This window comes from Lagopus leucura, unplaced genomic scaffold (genome assembly GCF_019238085.1).
Source record: "Lagopus leucura isolate 7727_CA_CO unplaced genomic scaffold, USGS_WTPT01 Super-Scaffold_739, whole genome shotgun sequence".
Taxonomy (NCBI): domain Eukaryota; kingdom Metazoa; phylum Chordata; class Aves; order Galliformes; family Phasianidae; genus Lagopus; species Lagopus leucura.
The window spans coordinates 6976424-6995895 of record NW_024962255.1 but is presented as its reverse complement, the minus strand read 5'-3'; the positions used below and the strand labels follow the sequence as shown (position 1 = coordinate 6995895).

General features: G+C 39.5%; 1 long non-coding RNA gene across 1 annotated transcript; it reads right to left on the bottom strand.

Moving 5' to 3' along the window:
* Nucleotides 1-13277: 13277 nt before the first annotated feature.
* On the bottom strand, nucleotides 13278-19419 carry LOC122175487. The gene is made up of 3 exons (XR_006177417.1): nucleotides 19217-19419; nucleotides 14751-14925; nucleotides 13278-14012 (listed from the first exon to the last, which is right to left on the bottom strand). It is a non-coding gene; the product is annotated as an uncharacterized LOC122175487 (long non-coding RNA).
* Between the last annotated feature and the right edge of the window lie 53 nt (nucleotides 19420-19472).

The window sequence follows — 19472 nt, the reverse complement described above, 5'->3', positions numbered from 1 at the left end:
TTCTGGCTGCTGATAATCCTCTAGCTTGGAATAGCAAGGACAAGCAGACCTTCTCTGCAAAAAGATTCTGACCTCCCAGGTGAATTCAGCTTTTTGCAGTTCAGTTTGAGTATTAAATAAAATTGCTGTATCAATTCAGTTAGTTGCTGTAGCTTTTTCCACACAACTTACTGAGGTAACAGTCAGCTGGGCATGTAACCAGGAGGAAAAGCATGAAAAGAAAAATCTGAGGCAATAAAGAATATAGAATGAGCATAATTACAGGGGCAGAAAGGATAAAAAAATTCTATTCTCTTCTGAACTGTGGACGTGTGAAACCTGATATGCTGTTAGTAATCTCACTGCTGTTGTCCTTTCTCCCACAAAACATTCCTGTGCATGGCAGAATCTACGGGAATCAGTCATTAAATTCCCTTCAAATAAGCAGTGGTTTCTACATTGTTTCTGAGGGCAGCGTGTGGCACATGGGCTGTCCCCAGCCCTCCTGTCCAGAAGGCACCCTTGAGGGAATGAAGCAAGTTATGCAGTGGCACTCCAGGACATCGGAGCAGAGAGGGTTCACCATGCAGCTTTGTAGTAGCTGCCAGGATCTCATCTGGTACCTGTTGGGGTGATGATCAAATGCCTTCGATCTGAGCCAGGAGTCAAATTCAGCACAGTTCAATCCATAATGCATGAACTCGTACGTGAGGTTAAAAGGTGGTGTTTAGACAGAATGCATCTGCATGGTGACCTTTTATCTCTGTCCTTCACAAGAGACCATCAGTTCTCAGCTGATGCACTGTGCCCCTGTTTTTGTGTTCAGTGTTTGTCTCCGCAGGGTATCAGGCACTCTCACGGGAATGACCTTACAAACTCTTCAGTGATACAATTATGCAGAAAATCACAACTCACAGAAGCTGCTCAGTTTATATTGCAGTGCATGGAGAAGGGCTGCAGTAATGTGCTCCTGGTTCCACCTTGTGTGCCACAGTGACTTGTTTTGATTGTGAGTGGTGAAACGGCAGAGTTTATGCACAGCAGTGCAGATGGAATTGATTCATTAGAGTTCAGTAGGTAATCATTACTGTAGAAATAGATAATGATGTATCTTCTAATTAGGAAAAATACTCGGTGGTGAGGGTGAATTAAAGGCTAGAGCTGATTTAACCCCAATCAGTACAAATGAGGATATAGTGCTTCATCATGCAGACAGCGCTGATAGCATCAGGGTCCAAAAGCCATCTGCTCTTTCCAGCCTTTAAAATAAATGTGCTTAAGGGTATTTCTAGGACTGTTCTGATTCAGACTATCATTTTTTATGCAAATGGGCTGATTTGGGTTGGTAAAGTGCAATCACTTTAACTCTGATTTAAGTCATTGTGTTGCATGGGTTCCATGTCTACTTAGACTTCACAAGTTAGTAAAAGAATATCATACTTAAATTTGTTAAATATGAAACGCTTCTAATTTTGCTTTTTTGTTATTTAGAAACCTATCAGAAATACAAATAAGTAAAAATGCAACCCATGCTCTATTCAACAGGCTACAATGTCCAAAATGTGAATTGAACAATATTTGCTTATTCTGTGCAGAAGAAGCCTCTCACTGATACAACATTTTTGTGGCTTTGTGTCCAAAAATAGGAAAAGAACCTTGGAATAAGCTCTCCATACTAAGGCAGCTTTCTTTAGCTGATAAACATTGGCAAGAAAGTCTTATGAAAATAAATGTTTTAAAAATCAATAATGCATAAGAATGCATAATGTATCCATCTGCAAAGTATTTTGTAAACACATTTTGGAAAGACAGATAATTATCTTTTCTTGTTTTTCTTACGTAGTTCTACACTGTGCAACAATTTACTCCTAAAAGGATTAGCTGAAATTGAGGTTGGACTTCCACTACTTAGTATAGCTCTTCAAAATTTTGGACTGTTGGTGTTGACCTCTTTTTGGTGGAGAGCAGTTTCTCTTGCAGTTTCTCTTCCACTTTTATTTCATTTCCTTGCACCCTACCCTGCTTAGGCAGCTGTACAGAACCTAAGAACTTAAGAACCTAAAAACATTTGCTAAATTTGGATCTGGAATCCTTGAAGTGAGAAAAAAAATTACAGAGACACAGAATCATAGAATTGTATGTTCACCTGTAGAATTGAACCACTTCTGCTTACTACAGCTGTACCCAAGGTCAAAATGTCAAGACAAGGGATGTTTTGATTACAGTTTGAAAAAGAAGAAAATAAATAATACAATCTGTTTGGTAAATGTTTAAATTCCATTGGCTTTACAATTACATGGAGGGTTAAAAATTTGATAGGCAAGTTGTAGGTTTCCCCTTGCTTTTTTTACGTCATTGCATCTCCTCTGGCTGCTACTAAAATATTTTAATGAAATAAAAGTCACTGTGTGCCATAGGCTGCATCTGCAAGCTAATTGGTTTGTATATCCAAAAGATGTTTCAGTGCCACGTGCTTCCATTGCAGGCAACCAGCATGGTAGACCTTGGCCTAAGGCTCTTTCCCAAAAGGGATGTTCCTGCCACTTCCAGGACTGCTAGGGGTGGGCTGAGTGCTTCTGCAAAACAAATGTGGTACCTGAAGTCAATCATCCGGGAATGTGGAATGATTTTGAAACTCTGGTTTTATGGCTACTCAAATGCATGCAGCAATTTCATGGCGGAACAAGGTTGCAAAATTGTGGACCCCAACTTTGCAGCCTTAACTTCAACTCGCCATGGAAGAGTGGGCCATTAATTTTCATTTAAAAAGAATTTTTGTCCAGAGATGGCAGAAAAAAGTGCAACTTAACAGCAGGATTCTGCATGCTTCCTGCCTGCATCTTGTTAATAGTTGATATGTCTCTTATCTGGGATTGTAATTACCCTATCACATGCCTAGCAATGTCAGCTGAGCAAAACAGTGCTTTTAATTCTCGTTTTTCTGCCTTTCAGCTGAACAAAGAGACTTTCAGCCCTGCCTGACCAGTTCAGATCCTTGGCAGGAGCCTGCTGGCCTCTTCTGCTCCTCTCAGGATCATTGGGCTTGTGCATGAAATGGAGGGCAATCTGAAGCTCTGTTCCACTGGCCCTCCTTCCAGGCTGTTGTGGGAGCACAGAAGAGTTCACCCAGGGCTTTTCATCATGGTTTCTTTTCAACCATAAATTCCTACTTGGTGTTCCACTTTTGGATTTGAACACATTGGGAACAGCATTTTTGACAGTTCAACACACTGTGTACATGCACAGTCCTGAACTTCCGTGTACCCAGACTGGGAGGGCAGGAACAAGGCAGAGAGAAAATTTCTTTGTAATTAGAAAATAAGAGTGATTTAACAGCTTGTTGGATGGCTAGAGCAGCAGAAGAGATCAGTATAGGATGTTTTCTAGTCAGATTAAGGGTTTCCATTGTGGTAGAGAATATTGCAAATAGAACTGAATTCCAGAAACTCTGTGGAAGAAGTGTTCACTTACAGGAAATAGCTGTTACATTACAACGAATTAAACAGGTCTTCAACAGCAGATGTCACTGAAGCCTTAACATATAACAGGATTTCAGAAAGCTGAGGAACTAGAATAGGCAAGCCGTGGTGTTACTTCAGCTGTAAACATAGTGAGTATGCATATTACTTTCTTTACTCTGAGAATCTCATTTCTAGGAGATAACTAGTGATATAACAAGAGGGAATGGCCTAAAGTTGTGCCAGGTTGGAGATTAGGACGAATTTCTTCTCAGAAAGAGTGGTCAGGCATTCTAACAGGTTGCCCAGGAGATGGTGAGTCATTGTCCCCCTGGAAGTGTTTAAGGATAGGGTAGATGTGGCATTTAGGGAAGTGGTTTAGTGGACAGCATTGCTGGTAGGTGAACAGTTGGACTACATGACCTTTTCCAATCTTAATTATTCTAAGATGCAACAAATGTTAGATGTTTTTACTGTCAGATTTGGCTTGAGCTTCACTAAATTCTACTTATGGTGTGATTTTTCCTTAAAATTGACTTCTCATTATTAGCTTAACTTCATCAGCAGCAATAGGAGGTGTCAGGATAAAGATGACTCATATTAGCGTTCCATCTCCAGCCCCTGATTAGAGGGACTAGTCAGTCCCATGCGATGCTCAGAAAAGAATCTGCTGCTGTAGCATTTTGATGCATTCAGTTAGCTACTAGTAGCAGTGTTGTTCTGATGAGTTCCTCGTGGTGGGTGGTGATGCCTCCTGATCTCAGAGACTAAGCATGAGTGAGAAATGTGGTTCATTTAGGGGCCTTGGGTCTTGTTTGGGGCCCTTGTTTGTCTGACCGAGCTGCGAGTATGTCTGGGTCACCTCTGGGTCCCGATAGGGTCAGCCAGTGGCTGTGATTTTATCAGCTATAGCAGGCTCACATTCCTGTGCTTTGCTGCCTTGTGTTTGTGTCCCTGGGTCTGGCTGCCCCACTGACCTCATTCGCTTGCGGCTCAGATCTCTCTGCCCTGAGACAGGACAGAGGGAAAAGGTGTTGGCAGGGAACCCAGAAAAGGAGTGTCCAGGATAAAGATATTAGAGATTAGTCTCCATGCTGTGTTAGAGGGATATTAAGCCTCTAAGTTGTCCCACTTTCCAAATCTTTTTTAATAATGCCTCTTAAAATGGAAGCAAGCTTAATACTTGTATTTGAATCAGCCCTTCTTGGTACAGCTTGAGACAACCAAACAGTGCAAAAGCAGACTCAGATTGATTTATCTGTGCCAGATTTTAAACTTTCCTTCTTCTCAGCTTTTTTCAAATTAACATAATGCAAATGCAATTCCATTTTCTAATGAGAAATTGACCACGTCTTTCTACTGTAAAATGAAGTGAGTGGACAGTCACAATCGATTAGGCTCAGTATGGCTGAGCCAGAAACATCCATATGGATGTAATTGTAAAACATCCATGCCTGGTTATGTATTTCAGAGGCTTGCATCATTTGATGGGGCGTCAGACACAGGGTAGGCTTATCCACACAGAAACTTACATGGCGGAAGATTAGAAGAATGATTTTATGAGCTTTCATTTCACACCTTGTTGAGATTATTTTCTTAAGAGAAATCAGATGATGGTACAAATGTCATATGCTTTATTGCTGAAGTGTGTAATGTGAAAAAAGCTCATCTTTTTTTCCATCATTTTCATATTTGTATTAAGCTGCTGAAAAGAAATCAGTAAAGTTTCCCAAGCTCTTCTGTATAGCTTGCTAATCCAAAATGTCTGAAAGCAGTATTATTCATAACAGTAGTTCATGGAGGATGTGTAAAAATATCCAGGAGCAATGTCAGACAGGTACCTTGCACTGAAGTCCTAACACTAAAGTGTAAGAGTCACAGACTGTCCCATGCAATTCAAGTCTGACTCAAGAGGTACGTCCTGCATGTAGGTGGTGTGATGAGAAACCTGGGAGCCTTCACTCCCCTCCCACCCCATGAGTGTGTTGGATGTGACTCAAAGCTCCTACATGCAGTGGGGTGTTCACCGTCACGCCTTTCCAGGCAATGTGCACAGGGCTGAGCTATGCTTGGCTAACATGAGCCGACAATGAATGCTGTGCTGATGATGCTCAGACTCAATCCCTAAAACCTTTTAAAATCGTTGAAAGAGTTGCTAATGATCCTGTTTTATAACAAACATTTACAAAATGGCACTCTTTATGATTCATTTTAGAAATTGTAGAGTTGCTCTCCTTTGAGAGAGACTGTCAACTGTGTTGACCTACCAAGATTTTCTGGCACACACATGGTCTGTATTTCATACCACTGGCTTTGGTTAAGCATTTCCAAATAATGACAACTGTAGCTATGATTACCTGCTGCTTGTAAACAGCCACAGGTCCAGGAGACTTCCAATTCTGAGCCGTGCTCTCCAGGGCCCATTGAGAATGCTCCTAGACAGAGTGCAAACAAACAAACAAAAGATGTTTAGGATTATACTGTAATATTAAGTCACAGGTCCTATAGGATGTTGAAGATTTTGACCATCTCAATTTGCTCGATTGCTTCAACTCTAAACTGCCCCAACAGAATGAAGTACTCTCAGGCAAAAAAATAAATGGAATTGGTATATGATGCTGAAAAACTATTTACATGCATCTTCGGAGTAAAATACAATTCATATAAAGGAGTCAATAAAGAGACAATGTGACAATAAAATTACTAAGCCAAATGAAGACACACTACAAGCCATGCTGTAGTCACTGTATAGGATAGCAATAAAAATCTGTGACACTATTTGAGTACAGTACATTATGATGTAACTAGAGAATGGAGAGCATGTGTTTGGATTTTCCCAGATAACAAGTCCACAGCCATTTCAACACAGAATTTCTCAAAACTGGTTTCATATGCAGTGTGCATTAACCACTGATAACTGTGGCAGCTATTGAGGAAGGAGCATGTGAATATTCTCTTACCTTGCTGATGTTATTCTGCATCTCTCAGGAAAAAGGCAATTTCAAGAAATTGCTGATGCTTTTAAAATAGAACAAAGTATCAAGTGAAACACATTAAGATATATATTGATTACTGGCAGTGCATTTCAGAACTGATCTGGAAGTTGTTTTGTCCAGCTGTGACTGTGCTATAAAGAAGGATTGTACCAAATTGCTATCTGGCCAAGAGCAGAAATTGCAGCAGCCAGGACAGCCAACAGTGTCCTCTGTGTTTGTATGAGACTCGCCACAGTTCCCAGCTCTGCAGAATACTGCTCCAAAGCAAGACTGCTTTGCCTGTCCTAAATTTAATCCAGTGGAAGAAATCTTTTATATTATTTCACTGTCCTTTACTGACCCTCAGCTCTTACCGGTAGGTCTTGGTGCCAATATCTTAATTTTTCATTTTATGCTGGTTGCTTTAACAATGTGCTCTTTGGCAGTCAGCCATGTCTACAGCACTCTTACTATTAAAATGCCCTCTCTCTACTGCAGCTGTCCATTTGCTTTATGGTCCGATCAGCCAGTAGAGTGTAATTTAAGAGAACAGGAATAAGTCATAGTTGAGGGCACAAAGTGTAAGCTGATTGCTGTGTGCAGGTCTGTCCTTTGGAGATTTTGAACATAATTTGTCATACTACCTGTTTATTTTTTAATTAGTGCATTATGTGAAGAGGAGGAATGACTTGCTATGCTGCACACAGTGGATAAATAAAATCAATGCTGCCCTTATGGAAATACTCTTGGTACTGAGAGCACTCAGGAGTGATGCAGCTTTCAAAGTGAATGCAGCACTTACTGCTTTTCTTACTTAAATGTTAGTACAGGTCTAAAGGGCAGGATAATTTGAATTAGTAATGGCAGTAACTTTACAATTTGAATAGAGCAAGAAGATGATTGGTTCTTAAGAGACTCTCACATTGTAGGCTTTATCTTCAGATGTTAACGAGCCAAACCAAACTGTAAACTTTACTTTTAAGTGAGACACATTTTATAAACTGTCCTACATGCCTGTAGCAGTGGATGTTGAGAGACAGTGCAGAGAGTGGCTTACTGCAGCAATGAAAACAAAACCATCTACTGATATAAGCCAAGGACTGGGTTGATATCCTGTCTAGTAAACAAGGGAAGAATGGAACCAGAAATTAATGGATCCTAATTGACATGTCAGGAATTAGAACCAACTAGCAGACAGGATGGTGGGGGATGACTGCTCCAGATCTTTTCTGAAGCCATTAAAAAGTGTGGGAAGCGGCAATGGAGAAAAGCGAGGAGGATGGAAGGAATTTTTCTGTCATGTTTGTCATCCTTAGTATCCCTGGGATTTAGAGAAGTCCACCTGCTTCCTCCCCACACCCTTCTCAAAAGTGCATAATTACTGGGCCTGATCAGCAGTATACATTGAGTAGAAAAGCCAGAGACAAGGAATTGAGATTACCATCTCATCCAGGCCAGCAAACAAAAGCTGGAAAGAACCCTTTTTCCCCCTCTGCTTTTTTTTTCTCCTCTCATTTTTTACTTAAAAAAATATTGGCATTATCAAGACATGACTTGCTCAGCCTCAATATCCCCATAAGCTGTTGGCCTGTAAAGCAGTTAAAAGCAGTGACTCAGATGGCTTAGTGATGGTGTAAATTTGCCAAGTCTCAGAGCAGCCAATGTGAATGAGTGCCTGAATTCATCCCTCCTAGAGCAAATTGGCAACGTATAGGAATTAATACACATGATATATGTTTATATATAGAAATAGATGTAAAAAAAAGCAAGAAAGGAGAATGAATGATAAAAATAAGCAAAACTACCCCCAGAAGGGATCCAGGTTATCTTCTTAAAGTTTAGTACAAACAAGAATGCATCAGACCTGAGATAATTCTTTCTTTTCTGCAATAAGAATTATCTTTGTAGAAAGCAGACCTTCAGTATATTCACACTCTCACTCTTCCCCGAGTTTATTTGTAAGCTGTCAAATACACAATTTACTACAGTAATACAAATATAGCCTCCTGCTGCTGACTGCATTTTGATATGGAAATGTATTCTGACTGTAAGTATTATTTTACAGAACTCAGTCCTTGCAGAGCAAATATAAAAACCACTCTTACAAATCTGTTTCTGCTCTTTCTGTTTACTGTGCACATTGATGAACTTTTGGTGTTCACTCACTGTTGGCAGTGACAAAAGACCATCTAATATAACGCTTGAGATGTATTACTAGCTTTTGACTGAGTAATTTTTAAAAGAAATTACACGCTCCAAAAAATGATAATGGATAATAGGATCTTTATCTCGAAGGAGTTGTAGAGGGAATATAGTAAGATTCAATTCGCAGCCACCGACCGGGTCACATCTCAGTGAAAAAGATGTATTATTTCTGACAGCCATTATGGGCTGATGGCTGTGAAAAGAGCAACAGAGTAAATTTCATGGTCCTAGTCTAGACCTCAGTGGTCAAACTTACAGTGAAAGCTAGTGTTCTCCATGGGTGTTAATATTTCTATCTTGCAACCATGTGGTCTTCATTCTATAAAGCCAGATGTCAGTAGTTTTGGTAAAATGACCATGGACTAACTACACATGGAACTTGAACTTGAACTGTCTTTTCCTTTGAAGATTTCATAGAGAAGATGTGTTGGCAGGGCAATATGTTCCTTGCAGTTTTTTTGTTTGTTTGTTTTCCAAAACTGTGCATAAAGAAAGGATTTTTCTTTCAAACTTCTTAATGTGATACCTTTATCACCACAGATTTCTAAATTTATAAGAGACCCAAATCATCTGCCACTGAGTTATTAGTCATGGAAAAATCTGAAAGAGTCTATCCATGCATTTATGTTGTGCTGGTTTTGTTTTTTTTTTTATTGTTAGAATTCATGTTTGCCATCAGCTCTGCACAGCTAGTAAGTTCTGGTGCATGTAAACTATTCTTAACATAACTTTGTGAAACTGGGGAAGAAAGCAAGCAGCAGAGTGTTTTTTTATGATCTTTAGAGTAGTGAAAGATTAACTACTTTTTTTTCCAATAAGGACCAATTCTATGCCACAAATCAGAGCAAATTATTAATTCTCTATATTTAAAAGGTAACACACTATCCCTGAAGCTAAGCGCTTTGTGAATGAAATGGAGAAATGTAGCAAACGATCTTTCTGCAGGACATTGTGCAAGGATGCAAGCCTTCACAGAATCACATAACCATAGAGTGGGTTAGGTTGGAATGGACAATTGTATTATAAACACAGAGGGCTAAGTAAGTGTGCATCTGTGTTGGAATATTTCTCCCTTCTGTACTAAAGCACAAAAAAAAAATAAATAAAAAAAAATCATATAAGACATGTAAGAAAATATCTGTACTGTTAAGACCAAGAAGCCCAGATTCTGCAAGACCAGCTCTATGACTAAAGCTAACTTTCAAGCTACGGCAGGGGAGATTCAGGCTGGACATCAGGAAGTATTACTTTTCAGCAAGGGTGGTCAGGCACTGGAATGGACTGCCCAGGGAGGTGGTGGAGTCACCGACCCTGGGGGTGTTCAAGGAAAGGCTGGATGTTGTGTTGAGGGACATGGTTTAGTAGGAGCTATTGGGAATAGGTGAACGGTTGGACTGGATGATCTTGAAGGTCTTTTCCAACCTTGGTGATTCTATGATTCTATGATTCTAAAGCTGCACAAAAAGGTGTATATCCATGGAACACTGAAATAACATCACTACAGGTATGTAAACATCAGATCAGCCCAGCTGAAGCTCCGATGGTGTCAGTGGCATTTGCTCTGTGGCTTTTCTTTGCATAACCATGGCACAGCTCAGCAGCTCTTAAGAATTCATTACAAAACCAACATGACATCAAAAGAATGCATGCTGGTTCTGTTACCAGTGAGATTTGATAAAGGATATGAATTCCCACAAAATATTTTTCAGGGTGAAGTGAGTTAACTTCTAAATGGTGTTGAGTATATTGCACTGTCTTGCAGGAGCAACCATACGAAAAAATTCAGGTGATTCAAAAAAACACACCAGTTGCATCATGTGCCAGTCTCTCTTCTTGCTCATCCAGCTGAGAAAACAATACTACTGACTTTGTTAGCTGAACTAACAATAGGCAACAGAAACAACAGACATTCAATGCTTGTAAAGGTATTTCACTTTTCCAAAGCAATAAGGCACTGATATGAGAAAAATAATCTAACTTGTAATTCATTTTCTATACCTGCATTACTATTAAATGTGTAGTATGTCTTGGCAACGCACATTGTTGGGGCTGCAGGCAAAACGATAATGTCTTCCTACATGCCTTTAATCAAAATACCAATTTTAGAATATATTTCTGGACTGCATTCATTTAAGCAATAATCCTGCAGATTCCCTGTGCTAAAGCCAAAATCTTCTGAGGATGGCAAGTATCTGTGCATCCATCTTGAACTTGCAGAAGATACACAGAAGAAGATAAATGAACACAGAACGTGTTCATTTACACAGAATGTGTTCATTTAAATTGAATTCCAAATAAAAAATTCCCCAAGCTGATACTGAATCTACAAGGTACACCTGGGTACTGAGAGTATCACAGGACTGCAAATCCTTGCCTCAGCTTTTTTTAGAAAACCAGTAACCTTGGACACTAATGTATTAAAATTGCCAAGTAAATTCTGCTTTTAAAATGACAATAGATTTCCATGACTCATGAAATGGCACAGTAAGCTGTACCAGCACCTACCTGTTCAGTGACTAACAAACTAGGAGGTTCCCATGCAACCAGAAGCACTGATGTAGAAAACAGATTTAAGGGCTATTATGCTTCTATCTGATACATACATTTTAATTCATTCACTGAATATGCTAACTGTATGTTTAGCTAAGTGCTTATAATTGGCCCCAGGTGTAAGACTCTAAAGATCATTATTGTTGTCTCCATACTGATACTCTTGTGTATCCACCTAGAAAGAGGGTACCTCATATTATCATAAGGAATTAAAGGCAATATGAAGAGTGCATGCTAGGGGCATCCACCACTTCAGGGAAAAATGGTGGGCCTGGTTTTTTTACTCCTCAATTCAATATTTCATAAGATCATATTCGCTTACCAGCAAGATTCCCTTTTTCTCCTTCTCATTTGGAAAACCTTCATCTGTCTCTTATTTTAAATGTGTATATTTGTTTCTCTTCTTTCTAGTATCTGATTCCCCTGTTTTATCCCACCTTTGCACCACTCCAGGTCATCTGCAACCAGATAAATAGTGCTTAATGTTCTTATCTGCAGCTCTTTCTGTGATCTTTGTATTTTCCACAAAATCAAAAGACTCCCAGGATACCTGGACTATAACAGAAGTACAGCCCCAGGGAGAAAATGACGTTCATTTCTCCTAGCTAGTGTCTGCACTACTACTCATGATTTAAATGCATCAGCAGCACATGCTGATGTTTTCTTAGCATCAAATACAGCCTTCTAAACACAAACTACCACACTGCTTCTACCAGGATGAAAGGCGCAGTTATTTACTTAGGTGATTAGAACAGTAAGGAGTTCTATTCTAAATAAAATTAGCATTAAACAATCTTTTTCCATCTACTGTCTTGCTAACTACTCTGGAATCAGCAAGACAATTTCAGCTGTTGAATTTTCACCTTAATAAGGGTTGTTATCTTTGAAGATTTTCTTAAGAGTTAATAATGAGGTATCTCTTTTCAAATGAAATGAATTAAAATGAAAATGCCTCCAAATCCCTTTTCCCTCTGGATACCAAAGTATGCCTTGAACTAATTATTGTCAGAAATTTAATCTCTGAAATGATAACTTCTTTATCTTCAGTGCTTTCTGATGAACATGAAGAAAATGATGTTCCATGCAGTGGTTTGTACTTCTGTGCGTAACTGATGCAGCGGCTGAATCTGGAGTCTTAGGAGGAATTAAATGCTATAAACATAGAGCAGAGTGCCTGTCACTGCCTGCAACGGAAGAACCAAGGTCCAGGTGATACTATTCTTACTTCAGTAAGAGAACAATACATTGAGTACAATAGTCCTCTTTCACCAATCTCCTCTTTTACACATAAGTACTATATCCATACTCAGCACCTCTCCTTATGTTACTGATTGAATTGTGTGCAATATTTGGCCTCACTTTTTTCAATACATACAGCTACACTGCCAGAGTATCATTTTGTTCTTGAAAATGCATTGCATTGTATTATAAAAATGTAACATAAAAACAAAATCAGACACCTAAAAAATGGCTGTAAATACACAGTTTGAAGTGATATTGAAAGATGGATGAAAGCCAGGCACTCCTTAAAAGCTTATCCACCTCCCTGTGCATTCAATGTAGGTTTACTATTTTATCAGTGCTTATCTGCTATTACTTCCACTATGTGCATCTCTGTGGCTTGAATTACTTCTGCAGTTGACCTGCATTGTCAGTAGAGGCTTCCTTTAGCTTGTCTGTGTTGTCCTCTTTTCTGCATCTCCGAGAATTACACACACCTCAGTCATACCTGTTCTTAACCACCAGCATTTAGGTGAATATCTCCCAATATTTCTTATTTTACTCCAGTTACTATTACAGCTTTCTTACGTTCAGAGTATTGGATTTTATGTTCTTCCTCTATGCCATTTTGGTAGGGTTTCATCCTGGGTGTTGGTTCAGTCATAAACACACAGATTTGTGGTGAGGATCTGCTGATTCCAGATCTTTGCCACTGGCTTTTCAGTTTGACCCTGGCACCTCGTATACCCCAGTTTATGTGAAATGAATTAGAACTAGCCTTACCTGTGCTAACATGTATTCCAGGGATGCACTCATGCTTGCAGAGCTCTAGGAGTTCCCCGATTTTAAATGATTTAGAGGAGAAAGTATTTTTCATAGCTATTTTTATAGTAAGGCAGGAAGGGCAGCAGTTTTATTCACTATTTTGCACAAAACTTTTGGTCTGTAAGAGTTTTCTAATCGATTTTTCACAATGTGGACCAAAGACATATTTTTAGCCATTAAAATGCCAGTCATGCTGTTTAGAATTTGTCCTTGAGCCTTGTGACAGCCATCTGAAGCACAGCCACTATTATTTATTGCATGCATTTCTAAAATAGTTCAGTCTTTTTCCAGCTTGCTATCTACAGTTAATAATTATTAACTCAGAGAAAAACACCTTCAGCATCTCCAGGTTTAAAAGTACAGCAGAAGCTTGCTAAATGTCTTACTAGATAAATCAGCCATTGAATCTCTGGCGCCAGTGTTTCTGGCAAAATCTCTTGGGATGATGGCTTCAGAAGTCCATGAATCAAGGGAAGGCACCTGCTTACAAGAATAACATTTCTTCTGTTTTGCATTTGTGAGAATCCAGCTTTCTCACTTGACAGGAAAGCAAGTGGCTGACACTCACTGCAGCCAAAATGTTTGACTTTCACAGCGGTTTCCAGAAAGATTCAGTGGTAAGGAAGGACCCTGGAGACAGTGACAGCATGTCCTTCAGCCGATACTGAGGTGAACCAACCAATTCCTTCTGAAGGAACAGTCAAGAGCAACGTGTATAAATTGCATCTCCAACAGGCCGAGGTTGCTAGTTAAGAATCATCTAAATGGCCACTTACATTCTCCAGATGATTCCCAACACCTAAAGAAAAAGGAAAGGAAAGAAGCACAGGAGAGAAAAAAAAAAAAGCCTTCTAAGACAAAACATTTCTGATGTGACATTTCATGATTTTTCCAAATGATTCTGAGTATACAGTGTTGCTGTACTTAATGTTCCTGCGGAGCGCTGAGACATTCAGTTAATTATTGAGCTGTACTGGGTAGGTTGGTCACACAAATTTAGATAAGGTCAGCTCTTTTCTCGGAGCACATGTTACTGCCACGTGCACAAAAAAAAAAAAGGAAAAGCAATTGCATTTTTTAATCTGCATCTTTGAGCTCTTTATTTTCGTTGCCAGTTAATACTAAAAATGTAATCTAGTCACTGAAAAAATGGAATTTCAGCTTTCATTTTTTATCTTTGGATGCTTTCACATGTTCTGACAAGAAAGATTAGGGTCAAATACATATAGGGAATAAAATTGTTTCTGAAATCCTGAAATGCATTTTGAAACTGCTGTTTGCTATTGGAACAGTCTGCTTCTTTTTTTTTTTTCTGTTTGTTTGCTTTTTTAATGCCTCACAGTTAATTGAAACTAATAACTTTCATATGAAAATTTAATATAATTGAGGAAATATTCATGGAAACAGTAACACTGTATTTAATTCCTTTCTGCAGTCTGCTTCAGCTATGAATCTGGACTCACAAACTGGACGGCTCTTAGAAGGATCCTCTCTTGGATGAAATAAATGAGAATTAATACTTTCCATTATTATGTACCTTTTCATAGGGTTGCCCAGCCGGTGGGAATTTTCCTTAAGAAAGGAAGGGAGATTATTCTGCAGATCTGTCACTGCACCATCAGCTACCTTTTGTCATTTCTAAGCATTTTCTGAACGTGGCTCAGAAGGCTCATTTTTGTTTTCATCTGCTGAGTGATGCTGATGATCTCTCCCTGTGGATGAATGTTAAGATGAATGCTGTCAAATGAAAACAGATAGATACATTTGATGCTCTTATATATGTATTCTTTTGCTGTTTGCTTTCTTGCTTTTTACATTTGATTTCTTAATATGTGTAACTCCATTGCTATCTTATTCACTCCAGAATTTACCAAGATTATAATTTATCAATATTGATCATCTTAGGAAAAGCAGACATACAAAACAGAGGGAGCCAACAAACAGGAGGGGAATCAACTCTTTGAAAAGGTTGATAACTGCAGGACAAGGGGAAATGGTTTTAAGTTGAGGGAGGGGAGATTTAGGTTGGATGTCATAGAGAAGTTCTTTACTATGAGAGTGATGAGGTGCTGGAACAGCTGCCCAGAGAGGCTGTGGATGCCCCATCCCTGGAGCTGTTCAAGGCCAGGTTGGATGGGGCCCTGGGCAGCCTGGTCTGGTATTAAATGGGGAGGTTGGTGGCCCTGCATGTGGCAGGGAGGTTAGAGATTCATGATCCTTGAGGTCCCCTCCAACCCTGGCCATTCTGTGATTCTGTGAGATTTCACTGAATTCCAGCCCGTTATTCTGCTACATTTGGATGGAGTTATTAGAAACAGTCTGAGTTATTTTTTCTATTTTGTCACTAACTCATGTTTTCATAGATTGGGTTAAAAGAAATCCCAAACACACTAGATAAATTTCCATAATAATGTCAGTACTGGAAAGATATTTTTGGATTCTGAGATTATTAGTCAACATTTCAGTAACAAACTGTGGTGAAAATGTTTCTCCAGCCTGATTTAGAATAATTTTTATTTATACAAAGTGATATAACTTCCATACCTATAAATTAAGCTGAAAGAATATTTTTTTTACTCATGTGTCAGGAGCCTCAAAATTCCTACTGACTCAGAGGAAATGTTAGACATTTGTATTCCTTGGGGCATTCAGGCTATGTGCATACCAACTAAGCTGGAATTAAAAATAAGCTACATCAGACTTAAATGAAATATATGCTAATTTGTTTTAACAGTTAGATACTGAGGGAAACATATTTTAAAAGAAATGAAATACTGCATAGTTGGATTTTAGGCATGTACAATATAATTTTATTTGCTACCTAGAAATGCTTTTGCATACTGTGGAAACACGGCTACTGAGGACGTGCAGAGAAAAAGGCAGTATTTTACAAAGTAGTTTTAATTAGACTGATAAAGTAGTTTAACTAGTCTGTTACATCTAAGCAGGTCTAAATCACTTAGACTAATGTGGTGTTTTGAAGCATTATGGCTGGACAGCTCTTAGAAGAAAGGGCAACAGCAGTGGCATGGTGTAAGGATTGCCCCAGAAAGGTTTTAACTCAGTTCTCACTGAACTGGTCCAGGCAAATTCTACAACAGCACTGCCCCAGCAAAGAAATGATAACATCAAGCACATGATAAAAACATAAATATGGGAACTTTGTCTTAGGAAGTCCAAGGCAAACCTCTGAGCCAAGTACCTAAATAACAATGTGGCTGCGTGACTGATAACGGACAGTTCTTTCTTTAAATGCTATCCTGTGCATGGATTTAGAAAGCAGTAGGTAGCACTAATGTCTGAAAGCGTGTCTAATGCTCAGCACTTCATTTCAATACAGCTGGATTCTCTTTCAACCAAGTATGAAAAATACAGGACGGAAGTGCAGCTAGGCTATCGCATATCTCAGCAGTGAGTTTCTGCTCATTTCTGTTTTCCCACATGTACGCAAAAGAAGATGCAGTGATGGTGAACTGGTAAAGACCTCAGCTTGCAACCAGCAGAATTTCCTACTGAAATTATTAAATTATACATATATATACATATATAGTAGTTACTAAGTTTATTTAATATGAAATTCAATATATAATTATTGAATTTATCATACAATTATTTATCATACAAAACTGTGTTTTTTGTGGACCTAATGCACAGAAATAGTAAACACACATATATGAGCACAGTCATGCAGATACTTCTGTAAGTGACATTTGCCCATTGTTTTCTGTCTTCATTATTTCAGAAAACAAGTTAATCAACTTTTCAAACTTGTTCTAATACATATTTCTAAGGTACTATGAAAATTAAGTTATTTACATGGTTTACAAAAGTACAAGTTGAAAAGGCAAGAGATCCCCTCCAACCTAAGCCTCTATCACTTTATGATTTTGTTTCTATGACTCAGAGAACCCTGCCAGCCTCAGCTGTGCTGGGACTCTATGAAAACCATGTAAATGGCTTTATTTTAGCTAGGACAAATTGAGGGATAGTATTATTACTTAGTAATGAGGTAGTGTACAGCAAGTCAGCTGAAGATGAAGGAACCAGCAAGATTATGGCTGGATACTCTCAAAATACTTGCTTATTACAGGGAAAACTAGGCCTTCCTAATGCTCCCTGCATTTGCCGAAACCTGAACAAACCAATTGGAACATCCATCTTTGGATAACAAGTCCCTGATCTGCAAACTGATGGAGGGTGGCACAGTAACTGTGCAAATGGCACACTCTACTCATCCAGCACTCACACTCTTCTCCGTGTGTTCTTCACATCTATTGCCACGTCTCTGGTTTTTGGAAGTAGCAGCACAGTTCTGCACCACGTGAAGCGGATGAATGAGCTTCTAGTCCATCTCCCAGGACAATAACATCACTTTAAATCAATTTAGTATAAAATCAATTGAACAGAAAGTCCTCAAGATGAAGACACATCAAATATTAAACTGATATGGAAAGATAGCGCACTTGATCATGGCTAGATCTTAGTCTGTAGTCTGACAGTAGGACCCTCAAGACTGTCCTTTTACTTCAGTAGTCAGAAGCTCAAGTACAAGTAATGTGTCCCCTTCTGAAGTTACTCGAAACAGCTATGAGTTTTGCATCTTAATTATGAGGCTCTAAAAGCACTGTGGCAATTTGTTAAATGTCTGAACACATAGTAGAGGTTCTCAAGTCTACCCTGAATTATCTCTAGGCTATTTTTCTTTTATATATATATATATATATATATATATATATATATATATATATATATATATAAATTTAGAGTTTGCCTTCATAATAATTTTCGAATAGTATGAGTTAACAAGGTGATTCTACCACCATTTCCAGGTCAGCAGACAGTGTATGTGCTCTCCTGTGCTGCTACAAGTGTTCCTGGTCCTCTGATCTGGCAGAAAAACATGATGATAGGGAACAATTTGTTCCTTAATCAGTTTCACCCAGAGCTGCACTACTGAGACTCCACAATTGTTTTCTGAGCAGGTATTTACAATGCTGAGGATGAAGACATTACTTGCCAAAGCCTGAGAAAGGCAGTGGGAATTTAAGAATACTGTCAGTCTGTGATATAATTTATCTTAATTTTGGGAAGGAAATTGAGAAGTTGAAGGAAATTTCAGTGGGAACAGTAAAGTCATTCTGTACAAAGTAGGAACAAGTCAAATCTGTGCTAATGCTGTTGATGTTTACATCATAGCTCAGAAGCTGAGAATGACTGAAAGAGGATGACTGTGCGGTTAAAGCAAGGCCACCTGACTCAGGAAATCTGAGCTCATTTCCTGGCTTTGCTATCTCTTCAGCTTTGCGCAAGAGATTTAATCTCTCCACTTACGATTTTTTTTTTCTTCCTGTATCATCGGGGAACAATTATGCTCCAAATTGTTCTAAGAATAAATCCATTAATGTGATGGGTACATTCAAGTTCAGGCAAAAAGACATACAAAAGCTTTGGCTGGTGTTTCTTATTTTTAAGAAGGCCTTTACGCTGCCTATGGGGCAGATGTACTGAAGTTCTCAGCCCATGTGTGCAAAGGTGCTGGTGGGGCTGACACTGCCAGGAAGGCTCAGCCAGGGCAGCGTGCCTGACTGCTAAGGAGGAGGCTGTACCAAGTGATGCTTATCAGCAACAGGGCTTTTTTACTTCCACAGGAGCACAGCTTGAAGTTACCGCATGGCCCTCCACTTCTGGGAGGGCTGCAAAGCAGGTGTACAAGGGTTAAGAAATTATGCTAAATTTCAGCCAAAACAGAGAATGAAACTTTGAAAATCTGAAGCTCAAGCACAGAAATGCAGATGCTGAAACAAAAATCCCCAAACAGGAGAGAAGCAGAAACATGTGCCCCAAATAAAGGCATGGGTATCAACAGAGCCACTACAGTCACCGAAGCAAGCGTAAGGAGCCCCAGGGAAAGAACCGTGTAGAAGCTTTGATATTGGCTGTTGGTGGGACATCAGGCCAGGAAACGCCACCAGCAGTGCAACAAGAAGAAAGGCCTGGCCCCACCTGGCTGGCAGCACTGCTTCGGGCTCCTCATGCAGCGGGCACATCTGGGCGCTCTGTGTGCCTCCCTCAGAGCTGGGATACCTGCAGGCCTATCTGCCTACGCCGTAACACACAGCCCGTTATTCCGCCCTGCTAACGGCCACCTCAGGGCAGACGTGCAGCCCCCCCAGGAGAGAGAGCGAAGGTCACACCGCTCACACCACCTCCTGACGGCCGCAAGGAGGGCAAGGCGCGCTCCGCCCGCCGTGACGCCGGG